Here is a 6,600-nt window from a genome sequence, read left to right as displayed (position 1 = left end):
AATATGTGGACACCAAATTTAAGGGTGTGCTCAAAACCTCACTAAACAAGATAATAGTTCAATAAAATTTTTGAGAAAAATAAAAACACCCAAAAATGCATGATGAACAAGATATCACATTTTTAAATAAAGACAGGATCAACTGAGCCATGTTACAGCCTGAAGCAAAGGGAAACAGTGAGTAATTCTAGTTCAGTAAGAAGAACCTTATTTTAGCATATTGGAGTCTTGAGTTCCAGGCTTTGTGTCTTCCCTTTGTTCTCACTTCCCAAAATGACCTCACTCTGTAAACTTTAGGTCTGTATCCCATTTTCCACTCTTGGCTTCCACCCGGCCAGAATGTCCATGGAAAGAACACTGGATCTGGCCTTGACATCTTTTTACATCTAAGCTCTCATCCTACTATAAAATCATAATTGGATTCCAAGGAGTCTTGGTAAGTGGTGGTGAGGTTGATTTGAGGCTCTGGTCCCTGTCAACTGCTCTGCAGAAAAATCCTCAACCTCATCTGGAAGTTTGTTATTTTTTTATTTTTTTATTTTTTTTGGAAGTTTGTTATTTGATTGTACACTGAGAATCCACAAGAATTACCTATGCCACTCCTCACCACACGTTTGGGAGTATTACAAAACTAAGTTTTTGCAAGTTCTCATAATACCTTGTATCAACTGTTTTGTGTTACTTGCTATGTAGTAAGTGGCTATAGAATGTTCTCAAAAGTTTTTAACTTGGTAATGGGTAAAAGCAAAGACTATTTTGGGATGTATCCATTTCTCAGTTTTTCTTTTTTTTTTTTTTTAAAGATTTTATTTATTTATTTGAGAGAGAGACAGACAGAGCGGGCACACATGAGATGGGGGAGGGTCAAAAGGAGAAGCAGACTCCCCGCCGAGCAGGGAGCCCGAGGCAGGACTCGATCCCGGGACTCCGGGATCATGACCTGAACCGAAGGCAGTCGCTTAACCAACTGAGCCACCCAGGCGCCCATCCATTTCTCAATTTTTCTATTTTTAATGTAACATGGCGTAGGAGCATGTGTTAATATGTTAATTTCCATACTATTTTTTCTTCCAGTGAGGTGATAACAAAATTTTTGTGTTTCATAACTCAAAATAGTTATGCTTAACTAAGTATGACTTGTATAAACTGAGGCATAAGTATCATGGAAAGTTCAAATACAACAAGTAAACCAAAACAAAAATATTTCTAATTCTTTAGCATTTGGTAAGAGCTTTTAATAATATTAGTCTTGAAAAATAAAAGAGGTCCAAACTTGCAATATGATTAAAAGAAAAAAAAAGCAGGGTGTTTTCTGTTAAAATACCCTTCCCTCTAATGAGATTGTGGATGATTGTTATTGTCCATGTTGTGATTTTTGGAGTTCTGTTTTTAGTGTGCCTGAGCCTCTTTTTAAAAATTATTATTTGGGGGGGGCGCCTGGGTTGGCTCAGTTGGTTAAGCGTACGACTCTTGATTTCAGCTCAGGTCATGATCTCAGGGTCGTGAGATCAAGCTCTGCAGTGGGCCTGAAGCCTGCATAAGATTCCCTCTCTCCCTACCTCCTACTTGCCTCCCCTCTCTCTAAAGAAAAATATATATATATTACTTAGGTTTACTGTTTAATTTAAAAAGTACACTTGAGGGGCACCACAGTGGCTCAGTCAGTTAAGCATTGGACTCTTGATGATTTCAGCTCAGGAAGTGATCTCAGGATTGTGGATTGAGCCCTGCCATCAGGCTCCCCTCTTGGTGAGGAATCTATTTAAGCTTCTCTCTCCGTCCCTCTTCCTCTGCCCCACCCCTCTGATGCACGTTTTCTCTCTCTAAAAATAAATAAATCCTTAAAAAAATTAAAAATAAAAGTGCACTTGCTAAAAAGGAAGGGAGTGGAGGGAGGGAGGGAGAAAAGAAGGGGCTCAGCCTTTTGCAAAGTAGTTTCCGTATAAACCTATTGAATTAAGCATTATTTTGCCCATTTTTATCTATCTATCTATCATCTATCTATCTCTTTATGTGAGAGAGAGAGAGAGCACAAGCAGGGGAGATCTGAGCCGAAGGGAGACACTTAACTAACTGAGCCACACAGGTGCCCACCCATTTTTAGATGAGGAAACTGAAACTTAGAAAATGAGAGTAAACTAAAATCACACAGCTAGTAAACTGATACAGTTGGAATACAAATCCAAGTGTCTTCCAAAATGTGCTCTTAAGTATTAGGATATAAGAGGAGTTTTAAATGATCAAAGCCACATATTTTGTAATAACATATGGAATACAAAATAGTTTTCTGATCTGCAGCTGAAAATTGGAGCAAATTTTCTGGTGTGTAGATTTTTGCCTCCTCTGTAGTGATTACTACTTCAGCTTCCGTAGCCTGTGTGTCTGTATGTGTGATTCATACTTAATTCAACAGTTTGGATTAATTCCTTCTCAACTTCCCTTCTCTCCTTTTAAGGAAACTTGGAAATCACTCTCTTTGCTTTTAACTATTTTTTAAAGGGAAAAAGACCACCTGCGTAAAAAAATTCTTCCTTTTATCTTTAAGCAGAATATTTCAAACTGTTCTAAAACTAATTGTATCAAAGGGGCTTGGCTTTTTCTCTTTAGAAAGGAAAAAGGCCCATAGATTTTAGTTTAGTTTGGGGTTTGGTTTTGTTTTTGTTTTTGTTTTTTAAGCTTTACAAATGACACAGCTCTTTCTCAACTCCATCTTCAAGGTAGCGGCTGCGGCTGACGCAGTTCAGTCATGTGGACGTGCAGCTCTTTCCGCGCCCAAGAGCGACACACCCTGGAGGTGACTGGCCAGGAGACTGTCGCCCAGATTAAGGCTCATGTAGCCTCGCTGGAGGGTATCACTCCAGAAGATCAAATCGATCTCCTGGCAGGCCTGTCCCTAGAGGCTGAGGCTACCCTCGGTCAGTGTGGAGTGGAGGCTCTGACCACCCTGGAAGTAGCCAGTCCCACACTTGGAGGTAAAGTCCACAGTTCCCTGGCCCATGCTGGGAAAGTAAGAGGGCAGACTCCCAAGGTGGCCAAGCAGGAGAAAAAGAAGACAGGCCGAGCAAAGCGGCGGATGCAATACGACTGGCACTTTGTCAATGTTGGGGCCACCTTTGGCAAGACGAAGGGCGCCAATGCCAACTCTGAAGTGCAGGCTTTCCCCAATAAAGCCATTTAGTTCAGTCAAAGAAAAAAAAAAGCTTTACAAATGATAGAAAACAAAATGGACCACTTATACCTGCTGCCCCTAAGTCTCATTTCTGCTCTCAGGGAAACAGAAATAAGCCTTTTCAGATGAATTTATAGCTAGCGTGTGTGTGTTTGAACACCACATTTGCCAGGTCAGACCCTAGTGCTTTAGCTCATAAAATCTCGTGTAGTACTCCAACAAGTTGTACTGTGTCATGATCGTGCTGTGAAGGCGCACACGTGAGCTGTGTCTTTCCATAATGTCTGCTTTATTCAGTCATAAAGCAAGGTTAACATAATTATAAAGCAGGCTCAGGATTCCAAACTCAATGACATTTCACCATGTGATTAACCTGTCTACTTACACGGCACACAAAGCTGTACACAAGTCACACAACAAACAAGATAACACAGAAGGTAGGAAGTTAACAAACCACACAGGAAGTCAGTCTGTGGGCGCGCAGTTGAGGTAAGGCCTGGGTCTGGTCCCAGTCAGCTCTGGGCACTTAACTGCTTCTGATACTCAAGCAGCGAAGGATCTCAGTTCTGTTCCAAGATCAGCCGGGCGGAGACTTTGGTGGCAGCTGCCTTTTTTCAGTGGTCAGACAGAGAGGGGTCATGTCTGAAGAGTTTAACAGTTTGCTGCCCAAATCCTCCCCTTTGAAGGAATTTAGTCTTGGGCCCCTGCAGACCTCCTTTGCTTCTGCTTACCAGTTCTGGGGTGTCATCAACTGCTGCTGGTCTCAGTGATATCTGGTAGCTGCAGTACCCCTAACTGTTTGTGCCATTGCTTGACACAGGCCCCTACTTGACATGAGTGACTCCATCTTCTTCTCTACATATTGTTACTGCCCCACCCCCTTTTTCTGTTTACTAGATGAAAACCAGGTACAAAAAGATAACCTGCCAAAGGTTTACAGAGCAGTGCTGGTTTTCAATTCCTGGGAGCCTGGTTCCAAAGCCAGACCTTAACCATCACTCTTTTTCCTCTCTACATGCAGAAGCACATAAATACACGTGTGTGTACCCATACATATGCACATACATATATATATGTTTCATACTACATATGAACACTCTGCCATGTGCCCTTGCAGGCCTTTACTTATTTGCATAAAGGGCAGGGAGAAGAACAGCAACTTGCTAAAACAAGATAGAGCAGCCAGAGACCAGGATTACAAAGCATCTCAGAGAGTAACAAACATGAAAAATAATCCTTGGCTGAGAAACTAGATCACTGATAAACTAGGAAGAGTTTCAGTTGTTACACAAGAGGACTAAGGTGAAGGCCAGACTGCTTCTGAACTAGTCTTGTTGGATGTTAAATGATAATAATTCTTAAAAGCAATGAGTTCAGAAGAAGAATCCAATGCATAACAGTCAACTCCTTAATTAGCCTACAGCAGGTAGGCTGACCCCATCCGGTTGGATTATGATGTACCCTACAAAGCATGGCCAGCCTTTCAGGATTTCAGTGTCATACTGATGGGGTTTCCTGTCATAAGTAATTTTTTATGTCATGAACTGTGATAGGAAATGACAAATTTTGTATCTCACGGTATTTAAATTAAAACCATATACTCATCCCACAGTAAAAGAACAAAGGAAAAGAGGGGAAGCTGTTGCCACCAGCAATTCAAAAGATTTAGGAAGCACAACTAACAATATCTGGTGAGGAATCTCTAATTCACACCTGTATTTTACTTCCCACCGTTGACTCACCACTTCCCAGATCTCTTAAGTCCCTGAATTGTAGCCAATCATCCTTTTAAAATTCAAATTTTATTATGTCATGTTAGGGGTTTAAAATGCTTCATTGGCAGGGGTGCCTGGGTGGTTCAGTCCGGAGAGCATCTCTGGGCCAGGAGTTCAAGTCCCACATTGCGCGTAGGGATTACCCCTTCCTACTTCCCCTTGAGGTGCCAGCCAAGGGTACATGATCCTTCACTTACCAAGTTCTTTAGAATTACCAGTCTTCTCACTGGCTCTTCCTTCAGACTTAAAGACTTGTCCAAGTAACTCAAATTCATCCCTTAAATTTCACCATAAATAGAGGAGCCTTGGGTGAGCCAGAGTTGAGGTGGGGCATAGTTCTACAGGGTGGGGCAGACCCACCCACTAACCCACTGAGATGCAAATTGATCCATTAAGGTGACCGTTTCTCTTTCATTTCCAAAGCTTACTATCTCCTCACCTACGATCCCAAAGTGACCCAGGACTCTCCCTTCCCTTAGTGTCTGAGAGGAGGGTGTTCTTTTTAAAACCAACCTGCAATCTTACTTTGATCCTCAAATTGCGCATAGGAATAAAAATTGTAAGACTATGTAAAAGGTTGCCACCGCGAAAAGGTCAGTTGATGACAACAACGGCTTGGTGACTGAAGGAAGGAAACACCCTCGGCTATGCTCAAGAGCTCTTCCCCGTCTCCTTGGCCACGCAGGGTCATTGAGCATGCGCAGGCGATTACCTACCCACTTCCGGAGGGACAGCCAATCGCCGCAAGGGCCACGGGTGCGCTTCTGGCGAGAACCCGCCGTTCCGGGACTTGGGGGTCTCGGTTCTTCACCGAGTCAGGCTCTGGGGACACAGCGTTCCTGGCCCGAGAGGGGCTGAGTGAGTCATCGGTTCCAGGTAAGCCGAGTGGGGTGTCGTGAGGCTCAGCTGAGCAGGGGCTTCCTCAGCATCTACTGGGCGCCAGACCTCGGGGTCGCAGCTTGTCCAAGCCTGGGTCTCCTTATCTGTGGTGAGGATCTTGCGAAAACTACAGCTTCTTAGTCTCAGACCTGTGGAATACAGAATGGGAGTGGTGGGCCTGCGTTAATTAAATTTTCAAGAAGATTTTGGTTTGAACGAGAATTGTGGAATTGCTAGGTTATCGCCAAAGAATTACTGTCTGTGTTTGGTGGAAGAGAGGAGGGAGGATAGGTGGGAAGAGAATGGAGTGGTAGCCACCATTGGAGAACCCACTACTCCACATTGCCTACACCTCCTGGCCAATTGAAATATCTTTTAACCCTCACAAAGGTTATACAATTAGGAATTATCATTACAACTTTGCAGATGAGCTGGTGTAGCTCAGGCATGTTAAGAGTTATTCAAGGTGATAGTGGTTGAAACTGAGAGCTAGGAATCTACCACAGGTTCTGTTTATTCATTTAATACTGTTTGAGCACCCACTATATGCCCAAGGATAAGAATAAAGCGGGAGGGCGCCTGGGTGGCTCAGTTGGTTGGGCGACTGCCTTCGGCTCAGGTCATGATCCTGGAGTCCCGGGATCGAGTCCCGCATCGGGCTCCCTGCTCGGCAGGGAGTCTGCTTCTCCCTCTGACCCTCCTCCCTCTCATGCTCTCTGTCTCTCATTCTCTCTCTCTCTCAAATAAATAAATAAAATCTTTAAAAAAAAAAAAAAA

The 6,600-nt window shown here is 43.2% G+C and overlaps 1 pseudogene across 1 annotated transcript; it reads left to right on the top strand.

Annotated features, from left to right (window-relative positions):
* The first annotated feature begins 316 nt into the window (after window positions 1-316).
* LOC145719696 (ubiquitin-like FUBI-ribosomal protein eS30 fusion protein pseudogene) lies at window positions 317-6,359 on the top strand (annotated as a pseudogene). Its single transcript, XR_014142554.1, has 2 exons — window positions 317-436; window positions 2,718-6,359. The product of XR_014142554.1 is annotated as a ubiquitin-like FUBI-ribosomal protein eS30 fusion protein pseudogene (transcript).
* Window positions 6,360-6,600: the final 241 nt, after the last annotated feature.

Source organism: Leptonychotes weddellii, chromosome 2 (genome assembly GCF_054177405.1).
Source record: "Leptonychotes weddellii isolate Sample4059 chromosome 2, ASM5417740v2, whole genome shotgun sequence".
In the NCBI taxonomy this organism is placed as follows: Eukaryota; Metazoa; Chordata; class Mammalia; order Carnivora; family Phocidae; genus Leptonychotes; species Leptonychotes weddellii.
The sequence above is the reverse complement of the archived record's forward strand: the minus strand, read 5'-3'. Positions and strand labels throughout refer to the sequence as shown.